Here is a 14,412-nt window from a genome sequence, read left to right as displayed (position 1 = left end):
GTGAATATCCTGCTATTCAAGTATTTTTAATGTTATTGGATCTCCCTGCACTTGAGTTGAGAAAGTTTTAGTCACATGTCTCAGGCTGCAGAACATCTCCTCTAACAGATCCACAGCTGTCCTTGTTGACTTGATGAACAAAACGCATCTCTGCTCCTTTAAGCTTTCACAAACACTCGACTCACTCTCTAATTTTAAGAGCGTGCATTTTAATGATGGCACAAGGTCTGCGCTTGATCCATCTTACTACACTTACTGATAATGAATACGCCTGAATGTTAATGCCCTCATAAAGAAATCTGGAGCGTTTGACGGCTGAGCCCACCGCTGCTGACCCTTATCCTTTCTTGGAGGAAGGGAGCAGTGGGGAGGAGAGGTGGGGGAGGTTTGGAATATAAAGGACTTAATTTCAATACACTCACGCACGCGAACACATACGCGCTTTGTATTGCTCTCGGTTTCGGTTTCTCCTCTCGTTTTACTGCACGTACATTCACACTCCTCAGATATGAAGTGTTGACGCTTTGAAACAGTCAATTACCCTCTGGTGAGGGAGGATACCTGCTGTTAATTACTGCTCATGGTTTTATATGGAGAGTAAATAAAGAGACCGCTGACATTCACATTCCATCAATGCGTCCCTCAGCACATGCTGTATTGTGTGTGTGTTTTATCTGATGTAAAAATAACCCCTCAGAGGTAGGAAAATACATTATAGACAGGACTTGTATCCAACCAGTTTCTACAATAAAAGGAAAGTGCTCAGGTTTAGGGAAAGCTCATTTAGAACTGAGCTGTTTTCCACTGAAAACACCTGGTTATTGTGACTGAATGGATCATAAGAGCTTGAACAAGGGCAACTGGACTTATTCTTGAAGTCGATTTATCCTTATTCAAGCTCTCATGATGACTGACCGGATGTTGATTGCTGGGAAAGTTGGCAGTTCATTTCTGAGCTGCAGTTTTTTTACGGGGACATTCTCGCATGTTTGCTCATCCATTCATTTCCCATTCAAAGCCATTTTACAAAGTCACCGCAGCTTCATCCTGGGCCTAATACCTCCAAAAAAAGGTTGTAATTGGTTAAAGAAATACAAACAAATCAATGCCTTTTTTCCAGGCAGTGTAAAGAATCCATTCTCCAGTGTTGACATTGCATTGGGAAGATGGGTCTGACTCGGTAAGACCAGCTATTCTCTATCCCTCGGAGTCAAATGCTGACGTTTTGGGGCTCTAACAAGTCGGCCATGGCAATATTACACACTGAAAGTAAGTACAGTAAACATCATTTTGGAGCGTTTAACAGCAAACAAGTGACGGGGTCAGACAGAGTGATGGTTGTGTAAAGTCAAAGGACCCACATGCCTTTTTTTTAGACCATGTTGGACGGTTAATTTTTCACCTTTTCTCACTTCTTGGTTAGGTTTTGTCACCATCCATAGTAAAATTAAAACCCAAATGCAGAACGAAACACGCAGAGGGAAGCCTGATTACTAAACAAGAAGAAATTACATCAACAAAGCCAGGAGACCAAAAACAGATAACCTAACACCAAAGCAGGACTGATGTTGAAGAAATGTAGAACAGTGTCTAAAACCAGGGAGTATTTATAATAAGGTGGTGACGAGTGGATGCAGGTGAGTAATGAGAAACAGGAAACATGTGTAACATTGTGGTCTGGACACAAGATAAGGGTAACTAAGGACATCTTGGGGAAAATACCAGCTCACAGGGAAGGCCTGATATAGTAAAACCTCGGCTCTTACAGGATAATACAGAAAATTAAGCAAATACGAATTAAACCGAGCAGGTTGAGTGGAAAACAAAACCAACTGAAATGCATAAAGAAAGAAAAACACATTCAAAAAAGGGCAAGATGACCAAACACTATTGATCATGAGAGGTTTAGGCAACAAATTATCCTGGTTAGGTTTAGGAAGCAAAGCTACTTGGAGGCTGTCAGACCTGACGGTTCTCGGGGGGTTGCTGGTGTTTATGGAGTTTGGTGAACTTATAAGTAAGGTTAACCTTCATGGGCTTTTCTCTGTGGTTGCATTTGCAACACAAATAAACACCGAAGCGTTGTAACAGCCAGCGGTTTGTAGATATCGGTACATTTCTCTGAGCTGTGTTTGATTTTTTATTTTTTTTTGGTTGGGTTCCACTGCTGTGTTTATGAATTCAAAGGCCAAAAGGGAGACTGAGGTCTTTAAAACATTGAACAGTGGTCTCCGGTATTAAAAGAATTTGTTCAGTCAAGTGATTTCTCCTCATATTACACCATTTCAGTAGTTTACATTACATGCTTTGTGCCATGCTGTATCACGACAAAACCACAGCCAAAATCTGATAAAACTCACCAAGTAACAATGCAGAAATGGACAGTACTTAAACACATCCTCCCACCCACCGTAAGCTCCAACCCCAAATGCAGAGGCCCATAGAGTAAAGGAAAAAAGAGAAGTCCCAAGTTTGAATTCAACCCTGATTTACTGCCCCATTTTATTGAAATTCTGTACATGAGAAGGGAGGAAAGCAATATATTTGCCAATCCTCCAGCTAAATGGGTCTCACCACCTCTAAACATTGTTGAATATCCTGAGGTTATGGGGCCATGTTTTGTCATATTATACCTCTTTGCCTCAAAAGCCATCACACTAAATCTAGCCGGGAATTCGTATTAAACGGTGCAGTAGATGTCTGCAGGGGCTGAGGCTGAGTGCAGTCCTGGCACTCTGAGCGTACTCTGCAGCCTTAAAGTGAAGAAGTGCAGCTGCTGCTTTGGCCCCGTAAAAATACGAAAATGAGCAGATTATTACAGAGAGAACAGATTTCTGCTTCTCTTAACTGATGTTACACTGTAAAGAAGATGTCATTTAAATATACTTTTTTTGACATTATTAGATAAATGAATGTTAGAGTAACTTAACTACTTACTTTGCGCCTACATGTGTGTGGCATTGAGTGGTGAATGAATTTAGAAAAATTAAAAAAAATCATCATATAAATCATCATCATCACAGGTGATGGTTGTTTTAATGTCTGTGACATGTTGCTTATGCACTAAAACTGTAGTAAAAGGTGTACTGTTGCAGATATGAGGTCAATCTGATGTCCAAGTCGTGTTTTGCTATGTAGTTTGCTAAGAAAAACAGGCAAAGCGCAGTTTGAGATGCAGCTGTGATGTGCTTATCACACCGCTGGTGGAGATGACATAATCTGTTAACATGGGCTAAAGTTACACTGGAAAAAAATTTAAATCTTACCAAGTATATTTGTCTCGTTGAGTATCTCATTACACTTGATATAAGACACAACTGCCTAACAAGCACCATTTCAGCAAGATAGAGGGACTTGTTTGAAGACAATACATCTGGAATATCTTGTTAAGTGAAAAAGTCTTGAAAACATCTTGTTTTGAGTCATATTTCACATGAAACTAGTTTTTTTTTCATTTGAAGAGGTTTTTAAGCTAATTTCAAGATCACTTTTAACTCAAAAGTCCTAAATATGACATTTTACTTCAAGAAATCTTGACAAGCCGATTTTCACTAGTTTCATTGACAGATTTTTTTGCTTATTTCCAGCAAAAACGTCTTGTATTTGTTGTTTTTTTTACTTGTTTTTGGAGGGACATTTTTTTCCAGTGTAAATAGTAAAGAAAAGTATCACCTCATGCATTTCACACTTTTTTTTTACTTTATTTTTCTGACTTCTTTGGAAAATGTCTTGATGTTAACGAAAAATTAAGTTATGGCGCAGAGAAGACTCCTGGCCGCCAGACAAAACAGTATTGAAAAATGACAACACTCATCGGCCAATCAGTGGAAGGCAGTCGGCTGACGTCACGTTTTAGTAACGCTTCGGCTCGCTTGGAACCAGGGCTGAGGTCATACGGAAAATCTACCCGGTTGCAGGTACTGCGTGCTAGTGGAAAAACGCAATAGCGCGCCAAGCCGAAGCGAGCTAGTGGAAAAGCGCCATTAGAAGCACTTAAGGACTCAGATAAAGACTGTAATGCAAGTAATGCGTGGCCCTTTGTGGTCAGGCTTTGTAAAAACGCACAGCTAAACGTTATAACTTTTTTCTGCCAGTTGGGGGCAGTATGATAAATACGTGAAACAATCTGAGCTGTGGGCTGCTCTTACTTTGGACTGCTTTGGAAAACACAGAAGTCAAAGTACCAAAGATCTGCTTTGTGATAGAGTGAAACTAGCATTTGATTGAGAGTTGAGTGTTGTGTGAATATTTAACATTGTCCAGTGCAGCTTTCACCTGTGCTTATATGATCGGTTGTGATTGGACTCTCCTGGATAGGGCTAACTTTTACCCAAACAGTCTATGCTCTATGATCTTTTTAGAGGACTGCACATCTGTCACACATCTGTGTTGAAATAGGCCCTCAGGTTCTGTTTCAGGTGGTGTACGGTTGTCCCTCTACAAAGCTGTCAGCCCCCATAAAGTTAGAGGACCAATAACAGCACCAACGCAACTAAGAGCAGCCTACAGCTCAGATTTCTCCGCATATTTCTGATACTGTCCCCACGTGGCAGAAAAACGCAATGATATTCTACAAAAAATGCTTCAATTTTAGCACATTGTTTCATGAAGACTTAATGTCATATATCATATCAGTATAATAAGATTCAGTATGATATATTGCTTCATTATTAAGGTTTGTCATTTATTAAACTCAAGAACATTGTTGTCACAGGCTGCTTACTCACACTAGTGTTCTTAATTTTATCGACATGAATCCCAGTTAGTACGACCAGTTAGTTCCTTTTTAAAAAAAAACAGGAATTGTGAGACTGAATTATCTCCCGTCCTGAGAGGATGGTTCAGTGTTTCCCATCTTAAAGGCTAGATGGTCTCACCATGGCTGCCATTTAAATACTCCTGGGTCACTTCACTGTTTGGAACCTTCCTAAGCAAAAAAAAACAACAAACAAAACAATTCAACTGGACCCATTTGAGCAGAAATGAAACTCATGACAAATCACATCCTGGAAGTATCACAGCAGCATGGCTCTGAGGTAAAAGAGTCCAGAACCGACACCTCAGGAAAATATTTGGTGGATTCTGACCCAAAAACATGTCAGCAGAGGCCTGAAACTGTTGAGCGCTAAAAAACATTTGCTTTTAAAACACCAGCCGCTGCTCTGCTCTGCATAAATGCTCACGTTTTAGCTTCAATCAATTTCAAAATCATCATTTATTCAAAATTTCTCTCAGTTTGAACATTTATTATGTTGTTTCGTTACTTATGTTTTCCTTAAGTCTTTCCATTTTATTTTTATTTCCAAATTATTTTGCCGAAGTTGAAAACTTCCCCAGCAGCTGGAGCTCACATCGATACATTTCTCCGGGCGCTCCTAATGCTCTGAAACAGCAACCTACTGGAAAATTAAAGCATTTTTCTGACTTTTCATCCTTACAAAAAGCTGAGTTTAAGCTGAATGGAAAACCAGCCCGAATCTACAAACATCTCAGTTTTTCTGTTTGTATTTATATAAACAATAAATCCACCCGTTCAGTCATCAAACACATCAGAACAACACTGATTTAAAGTAAAAACCTCAGTGTTTGAGGCTTTTGTGTAGTATTTCCTATTCTTCAGCTTGATATATCGTTTGTCTTCTATGGTTTCTATCTCTCCGCATTTTTACTGCTGTGAAACCTCACGACGCTGATAAATAACAGGCTTCACCTTTCCTTCGCAGGGCTTAGCATGACTGACTGCGCTCTTACTCACTCTGAGAGTGTGTCCTCAGCTGTGAATCACTCGTGTTAAACACACATACACCCGAACTGCTCTCGGCTTTCACCCACGTGGAGTGAGGAGAGCAGAAGATGATCTCTGAAACGCTGCCCCGCTGTCAAAGGTTAGCAGAGGTCAAAGGTCGCCCTGTGCATCATTTTTACACTCTTAAATAAGCCCCGGGTCTTGTGTTGCTGCCAACTCTCCCTTTCAAACAGTTATCTGACTCTACGAGTTATGAACTATCTGTCACGTGCATGAATCTGCGTACTCAGAGATGGGACCAGCGGGGAAGGAGAAAGGAAGCATTGTGGGAAGAAGTTTAGCAGAAAACAAACAACGAACAAAGAATGAGACAAAAATGGGGGCTACACGTTTATAGTTTTCAAAATGGGGTGTGCTGACCCTCAAAATCTCTTAAGGAGGCTCTAGTTTATGCCATGCTCTTGTATTTTGCCTTAAGTTGTATAATTTCCACTTGATATTTGAGATATTATTGCAAATATAAACAAAGCTGATTCCATAAGCATTGGTGTGTCCACACATTTGGCCTCCAGCAGCCAACCAGAAACATATCAATTTAGATTAAATTGTAAAAAAAATAAAGTATTGTAACAAAAATAAATAAAGAAATAAATAAGGAGTTAATGGGGACCTTTACATTCATAAAGCTTCACTTAGCATAAAAAATGTGTTTGGCATAAACGGTATTCAGATTACAATTCTGCTGCCATAATGCTGGACAGAACAAGGGGTAAAAAAAAAATAATAATTTAGATTAAATTAAAACATTTCTATTTATTCTAAATTCATTCATTTCTATTGCTGTTTTTTTTTTTTTTAAATCATGATTCTGGGACGGGGCTGTGCGTTGGTGTGGTGGTCAGCGCCGGCGCCTCACAGCAAGAGGGTTCCTGGTTTGAATCCCAGCTGCCTACCTGTGTGGAGCTTGGGTGTATGTGTGGGTTCTCTTTGGGTACTTCAGCCTCCTCTCACCATCCACAAACATGCACGTTAGGTTGACTGGTGTGTCTAAATTGTCCCTAAGAGTGAATGCGATGGACTGGCGACCTGTCTCGAGTGAACCCTGACTGTCGCCCAGTGACAGCTGGGATGGGCTCCAGCCCCCCCGCAACCCTGAATTGGATTAAGCGGGTACAGAAAACAGATGCATGATTCTAGGACTTCGGTCATAGAAAACACTGTTTTATACTCATAACACTACCGTATTATTCACACCTTCAGAAATGCAGTGAGGAAGCTTAAACTGTACAGCTTTTACATGATCATTCAGCTTATAAATCAGCAAATAAAGTTTATAGACTGATAACTACAGCTTAAATATGTATGAATAAACCTACCTTGGGGTTTAATCTACTTTAAATAGAGTCAGAACAAACTGTTTTTTTAATTTAAGTGCATGTTGCAGCTCAATATGTTAGAAATCTTAGTGGAACCTGCACACTGTGAATCACTTCTGTTTATTTATAGCATTTCAGCTTTCTGACATAAGGTAGAATTCAGGGATAAACTATCAGATAATCCGAATTATTCACATGTAATTTAGGCACAAATAGTGAAACATGTTATGCTGTTTTCTTTTTATATAAAAAAAATAAGCCTCATTAACAGTTTAAAGATAAGTAACAAAGGCTGTGTGAAGTGAAAAATCTTCATGGCTCTTTATGCTTTTAAATTACATCTCAGGAAAGGAAGGTGATGAGCAACACAGTCATGTTAAGACGGACGTGTGCTTTCTTACAGAACATGATTTCCTTCCACGTCCAAAAATCTGGTTACACAGTGTCATGATTTATTTAAGAAAAACTAAATTGAAATGTAGAGTCCACCCCAGCTTGCAGAACCACCTTTAGCAGCAATAACTTGCAGTAATCATTTTCTGTGTGACGTTATCAGTTTTGCACGTCATCGTGAAGGAATCTCGGCCCACTCTTCTCTCCAGCGCTGCTTCAGCTCATTGAGGTTTGCAGCTCTGGTTTCTGCACAGCTCTCTGAAGGTCCCACCACTGCATCTCAGTCAGGCTGAGGTCTGGACTCTGACTGGACCGTTGCAACACCTTGATTCTTCTCTTCTTCACACATTCTGCTGTAGATCTGCTGCTGTGTTTGGGATCTTTGTCCTGTTGATGAGCCAGTTTCAGCCCAGCTTCAGCTGTCGGACACACGGCCTCACATCTGTCTGTTTCTAACTGTGCCGTCATGACCTTTAACCTTTAACATGCTAACTGAGGCCTGTAGAGTCTGAGATGTAGCTCTTGGGTTTATGACCTTGGGGTGACCTTGCTGGGACGTCCACTCCTGGGAAGATTGACAGCTGTCCTGGATGTTTTCCACTTGTGAATAATCTTTCTCTCTGTAGACTGATGGACTCCAAACAGTTTGGAAATGGCCTTAAAAACTCCTAGCAGCAACGATTGCTTCTCTAAGATCATTGCTTATATCTTTCCACCTGAATGCTCCAGACCAGCAAAATTTCAAAACTTCTGCTTTCATAGAGGTGCTCACACCTATTCATGACGATCAATCAATCAAGTGCGTTTGATCAGCAGCACCTGGCTGCTACTTACACTCTTAATTATAAGGATTTACAATAAGAATTGTTCATCTGAGGTTGCATTTACCTCATTTTAAGACTTGTTACAGAACACATTATTGATCTTATAATGCCGTATACTTAAAATCTTATAAATAAAAGAGGGTGACCACATTATTGTGGTCCACATGACTACATCAACAATGCTGAAGTCTCAAGCTAAAGTTCACAGCTTTGTAATTCTCAACATGGTATAGTTGGACGAATGTGCCCCGTGATAGACGGTCTCTGTTCTCAAGATGTTGTACCAAGGTGCTGAATGAATCTGAGCGGAAGCAAATGATATCATTACCTAAACTCCTTATAAATGGCTTAGCCTTCACACGTTTAGATCTGCTGATTTTGAATGATTGTCTGTCAGATGGAAATTCAGGAACACTTGATAGAAAACACACCACTTGGTTCTGCCAGACTCCTTGACCTAATGTGCTCGGGGCTTCTGTCATTAAACTTCTTTAGACATAGAAATGTGGCAGATTGACCTGGGGTCCGGTCGAATAGTCTTCTTTTTTTTTTACTGAGGAAGGTTCCTAACAGAGAAATGACCTGCAAATGTCTGAGCAGCAGCCACCAGAAAGATGTTCCAGTTCTGTAAAATGCAAAGGAAAGGGAGCTCCAGCGCTTCCTTTATTCTCTCTTTTAGGATCTCTTCTGAAAGAAAGAAGATAATAAAGAAAGAAGACTTAAACCAGTGCTGGATTACTTTTATCCACTCGTACTAACTGAAATCTGTGTGAATAAATATGACAACAGGAGTGTTACTGTGAGAAAGAGGGACTTTTTGCTTCCTTTCTTTAATTACCCACATTGATAATAAATTAATGATTTAATTATGACATATTACGCTAATGCAATACAAATGCAATATGTGCTATAGCCACAATGTGATGATCCAAAGCACTTTTTGCAGAATATCTATTGAGCATTAGTACTTTCAGAGGTACAGACCCACATTACAGCTTAGTGGAAGTGTGGTTGAAGCTCATTGCAGCGTAGGCTTCTTTTTCCAAGCCTTCAAAAATTTCTCCTCCCACCTTCCCTTTATCCCATGATATTTTCCAACAAGGTCGAGGAAAAGAACTCTGCAAATGATTAGAAGAGGTAATATTTTTTGGGTGTTAAACCCCTGATCTGCTTCTCAGGACCTCAGACAGTAGCATGTTGCTAACTGGTACTGCTTCAGAGTGTCAGGTTGGGTGGGTGCGAGGAAGGATGCGGATGCAGAATTCTTTCAAAAACAAAACTTGGCTTATTATCAAAAAGGTTTAAACAAAAAGCGCGGCTGAGCCAGATATCAAAAACAAAACTGTGCCAAAAAACAAAACATGACTATGATTACAAGAAAGGTACTTAACGTTCGATGACGAGGGACAAGTGACGAATGACTAGTGAGGATGTGGCCAAGTGCATGGGGAAACCTGGAAACTAAATACTGAGGAGGGTGATTGGTGAGTGAGTGCAGCTGATGGGGAAAACACAGGTGAGGGAAGTGAAGCTGATGGCAAGGCAGCAGAAAGACTGATGCGGCATATCATGGCAAGAACTAAAAACAAGACCTGAACCTAAAACTTAAAGCTGCCGTCGGCAGGTTTGCAAAATTCCGAGTCTAAAGTCGGAAAATTTGAACTGACACAACTTTCAGGTCCCTCCCCCAACCTCTACCAAGCTCCAAACCGCCCCCCAAACCCCTCCCCCTCTGTGGACGAGGTTGTGCACGTGAGTTCACACCAGTGTGCGCGCACACAAGCTGGGGCAGACTCACGCTCAGCAGCGTGTGCACAAGCTGTGATTGACAGGTAGGATTCCTCCCCCCTAACGTGATTGGTTAAAAACAGCCGGGAGCGCTCGGTTTTTGCAAGCACGATTACAGGCTTCAGAGGGAGCTATAGATTTCGGGATTATTTAATATTCTACCTCCAGAATCCCATGACAATTCAAGCTAATATGACTAAGAAAAAGTTGCCGACGGCAGCTTTAACAAAACTAAGACATGAAAAACTAAAACATGGTAGAACTAAGAACTTAAACAGAAACTAAAAACGTGGCAAAAACCCACAGACATGACACAGAGTTGCATGTTTAATTAGATTTTAGGGACCACAGTTTTATTCCCTTGTAACTCTCATTGGACCAATCCTGTTTTTTTCTCTTGCTGTTTGGTTTAGCATGATAACTACTTGGGTAAAATCACACCTCTCCGCGACATGTGGTGAGGACGGCTGAAAAGATCATTGGAGCCACTCTCCCCTCCGTCTCAGACATCTACACCACACGCTGCATCCGCAAGTCAACCAGGATTCTTAAAGACCCCACCCACCCCTCACATAGACTTTTCTCACCCCTCCCATCTGGCAGAAGGTACCGCAGCATACGGTCTGTCACCACCAGACTACAAAACAGCTTCTTCCCCCAGGCCATACGACTCCTCAACGCTCAGAGACTGATCTGATCACCTCTGTTGTCCCAGCTGTTCTTTATTGTTGCTGTTTGTTGCACTGAAAAACTTCTCGAGAAACGTTATTTCATTGCACTGTATACTGTGTATATGGCTGGAATGACAATAAACCCTCTTGAATCTTGAATCTTGAATATTGACACAGACCCAACAAAAATAAAACTAAAGGGTACGCAGTCTGCCAGCGGTTCCTGTACTAAAGTAAGAAGGACCACCATGGTGGCAGACATACGTTTCTGATTTCCTGGGAAGGCTTTAACTTCTTATGGGTACACGATCCTCCCACAGACCAGCACTGTCACTGATGCCTATATATCTACTGGGATGTGTGTGTGTGTGTGTGTGTGTGTGTGTGTGTGTGTGCTTGGACGTACATGTAGGTGTCTCCACACATGCACTTTCCTCCAGAAGATGAAGACACTTTGTTATTGATGGAGAAGAGGCCTAAATCTTTGGTCTGGGTCACAAATACACACAAGTACCAATGCACACGCACAATGCGTTAGGTGTTTGGCCTGCGAGTCCCTCCCTCAGCGGGTTGCTCGTGGTCGAAATGGCGGAGAGCTCTTATTCACTCCAGGAGATCCCATAAACCTGCCACAGCCATGAACTCTGTCTCTTTGTCTCTCGAGCTGCTCATCCGTCCCGCTTTCTGCTTTTCTTCATCTTGTCTCTGAGTCCCAGTTTTAGTGTATTTATGAGTAAATGTTAATTTTCAAATGATTCAGCAATGCAAAGCCCTCACATATATCAGATGGTCTTCTGAGTTTCAAACACACATCCACTTTCCTCTAAATCACAGCCCAGAGCAACCTGCCAAGCTGCATTCAGCTACAAATGTATTTAGTTACCAGATTAAAAATGTCAGAGATCGGAGGCTGCTTGGTATGTTACATCCCTGTGGCATTATTCTTGTTTTGACATAGAGCCGTAGCTTCTAGTCGTAGATAATAGCTGCAATGTTTGACCTTGTTTTCTTAGATTTTGTTTCAAATAGCTGGGACCTGTGAGGCTGAAACAATAAACCAATGTCGTGACTGGTGATTTGTGTAAAATTCTGACTTTGAGGAATTTTCCTACATTTTAATACAACACATCGAGCATGGAAGTATTATCTGAGTGCAGTGAAATAGTATTAAAAAAGAAAACAAAAAGACTAAAGCATTAAGACAAGAATGTGAATACATACAACTATATTATGCTTACTTTGACTCTAGCTGGAGCAGGTGATGGGGATTACTGTATTACCTACATGCTTTTCATATTTATCCTTTGAAACAGGCCTCTATTTCTATGTATATGTATTTGTATTGTATTCTTCAGTGTAAGACAGAGCCAGATTAGCCTCTTATGATGTTTGAGTTTCTTAATCCTTGATCTGCTGTTAAAGCTAACACATTAGAGCCTGTTTATTTAGCATCCAGCAGTGTTGATGTCAAGACCACCAATCAATACATCATCTAAACTAAAATTCTGAAGCATATTTATATATATAAGTATATATAATCTTTAAGTTACTGTCTTAAATAGTCTTAAATATGCAGAAAATCCTTTCTTAGTAGGCTTATATGCACATTTTGATCGACAGTAGAGAAGATTGTGAACCTTAAAACTATGTGTTACTGACTTGTTTACATTGGCTTTTGTTATGCATATTCCCAGGCCTGAAACCGCTCAAGAGTGCCACATGCGCCTGAGATACCGCAGTTCACAACTTTGGTTTCCAGCCTCCTGCCGCACCATTTGGGTTTTACATTCGCATGACGTTTTTGTGGACTTTTTATGGCACCTTCAACATAGCAACAAATTCATAGACGGCTGTACAAAAGCAGGGCTCACACGGACTTTTAATGACAGTGGCGTTACATCCCCGGGCGCTTCATGGCTGCCCACCGCTCCAGGTTGGCATCTGTCTCTGAGTGTGTGACCCTGTGCATGTGCAACAGGTGCCAACCTGGATGGGTTAAAAGCGGAGGACAAATTTCGTGTGTATGCATGTATGCATGACAATAAATTCAATTTAAAAAAAATAATAAATCTCACAACTGTAGGGGGAGCCAAAGAGCGAAAACATGCCAATATTTATAGGCCCAATGTCCAAACTCTACAATAGGTGGCAATATGCTCTATTTCAGCAATAATTAGTAGTGGTTCAATTACGTCACAGGCCAAAAACAATCAGCAGACAATTTAGTTGGTGGCAAATGGTACCATGCCGTCCTGAGATTTAACCTTTACTAACTTTAGTGCAATATTCTCTGTTGTTTTACAGGCTTTTTCTTCTTCTGTTTCCTCTGTACGTCAAAGTCCTGAGCAACAACTGACGGCCTTGGCCAGTTTGAGTTCAAGTGAATGTATATTTATGTGATTAAGTAGCTTTTAATCTGCAAGAAATGTGCGTAAAGCTGCTTTCACTGAGGATGTGTTGAGCATCAGGGGAGAAGGGTACAAATTGCATCAAAGTTTGGTGCCAGTTGCAAGGTGACAAGATATGAAGGTGAAAAGATGTCCAGGAAGTAGGTTCATTTTCCAGACTTGATGCAGACATGGATGCTGTTTGTATCTCTCAAGCTCTCAGAGGAAAGCCCTGCTGTTACTGAAGAGAAGGAGGAGACGTGCAGCAGCTAAAAGGGAGTGATTTCATAATATCCTCATGACAAGACAGGAGTTTGGAGAGCCTTGGCTAATCCAGGATCTGATCCTGTATAATGACCACTTCCAGGTCTATTTCAGGCTGAGTAGACATTGCACAACACATAGACATGAATGGGTTTGGAAGCACGCATCCTCATGTCAAAGCCCCTTAATCAGACTTTGAAAAATTATTTTCAGCACCAGCATTCTAGCGTAAAAGGATAAAATGACGAGTGTATGGAATCGTCCAAAAGGTACACATTGCATGCTTTTGTTTGTTTTGTTTTTTTCTTCAAAATGCAAACGCATTTTCCTGTAGAGCTGGGCTGCAGTCAGAGGTAGGAGGTCAAGCTGAAGACACATCCTCCCAGAGGTGAACAGGGTTTGTGTCAAATCAGTATGGGTTTTTGTTTTACATATGTTTTTGTTTTCAGTCCGCGTTTAAGTAGATTTAAGTACAAATAACTCTTTGTTTATGAGTCCGGTTAGGAAAAGACTGTAGACTGGGGTCAAATAGATTATCTCACATCTTTAACACATTAGAAAGCTTCATTATCCACTTTTCAACTTTGCCAGTGTGACAGAATATACCCCAAAAAGATAGCATCTTACAGTTTTACATTCTCTAGATCCACTGAACTGTTGTCCACTTACATTTTGGACTGGACTGATGGCGTTTTTTCAGGTGTAAGAGCATCTCTTAGGTGTAACCTGATCTTCGTGTCGACCTTAAGATATCTCTGACACTGTAAATTCACAGGCAATATAACGCAGATCCCATTTCAGTGGTGGAGAGAAAATAACTCAGGAGGAGAGAAAGTGATGTGATCATGATTTAACACACAAGTAATCCCACTGACTGGCCCATTAAGCACTCTGATCCATCTCAGATCTGTTTGTTTTGATAGCAAAGCAGCGACACAGATGAATGTCTTTCCTTATTATGAT

The sequence above is a fragment of the Odontesthes bonariensis genome, chromosome 7, assembly GCF_027942865.1.
Source record: "Odontesthes bonariensis isolate fOdoBon6 chromosome 7, fOdoBon6.hap1, whole genome shotgun sequence".
Lineage (NCBI taxonomy): Eukaryota > Metazoa > Chordata > Actinopteri > Atheriniformes > Atherinopsidae > Odontesthes > Odontesthes bonariensis.
This window is presented reverse-complemented; position numbering follows the sequence as displayed.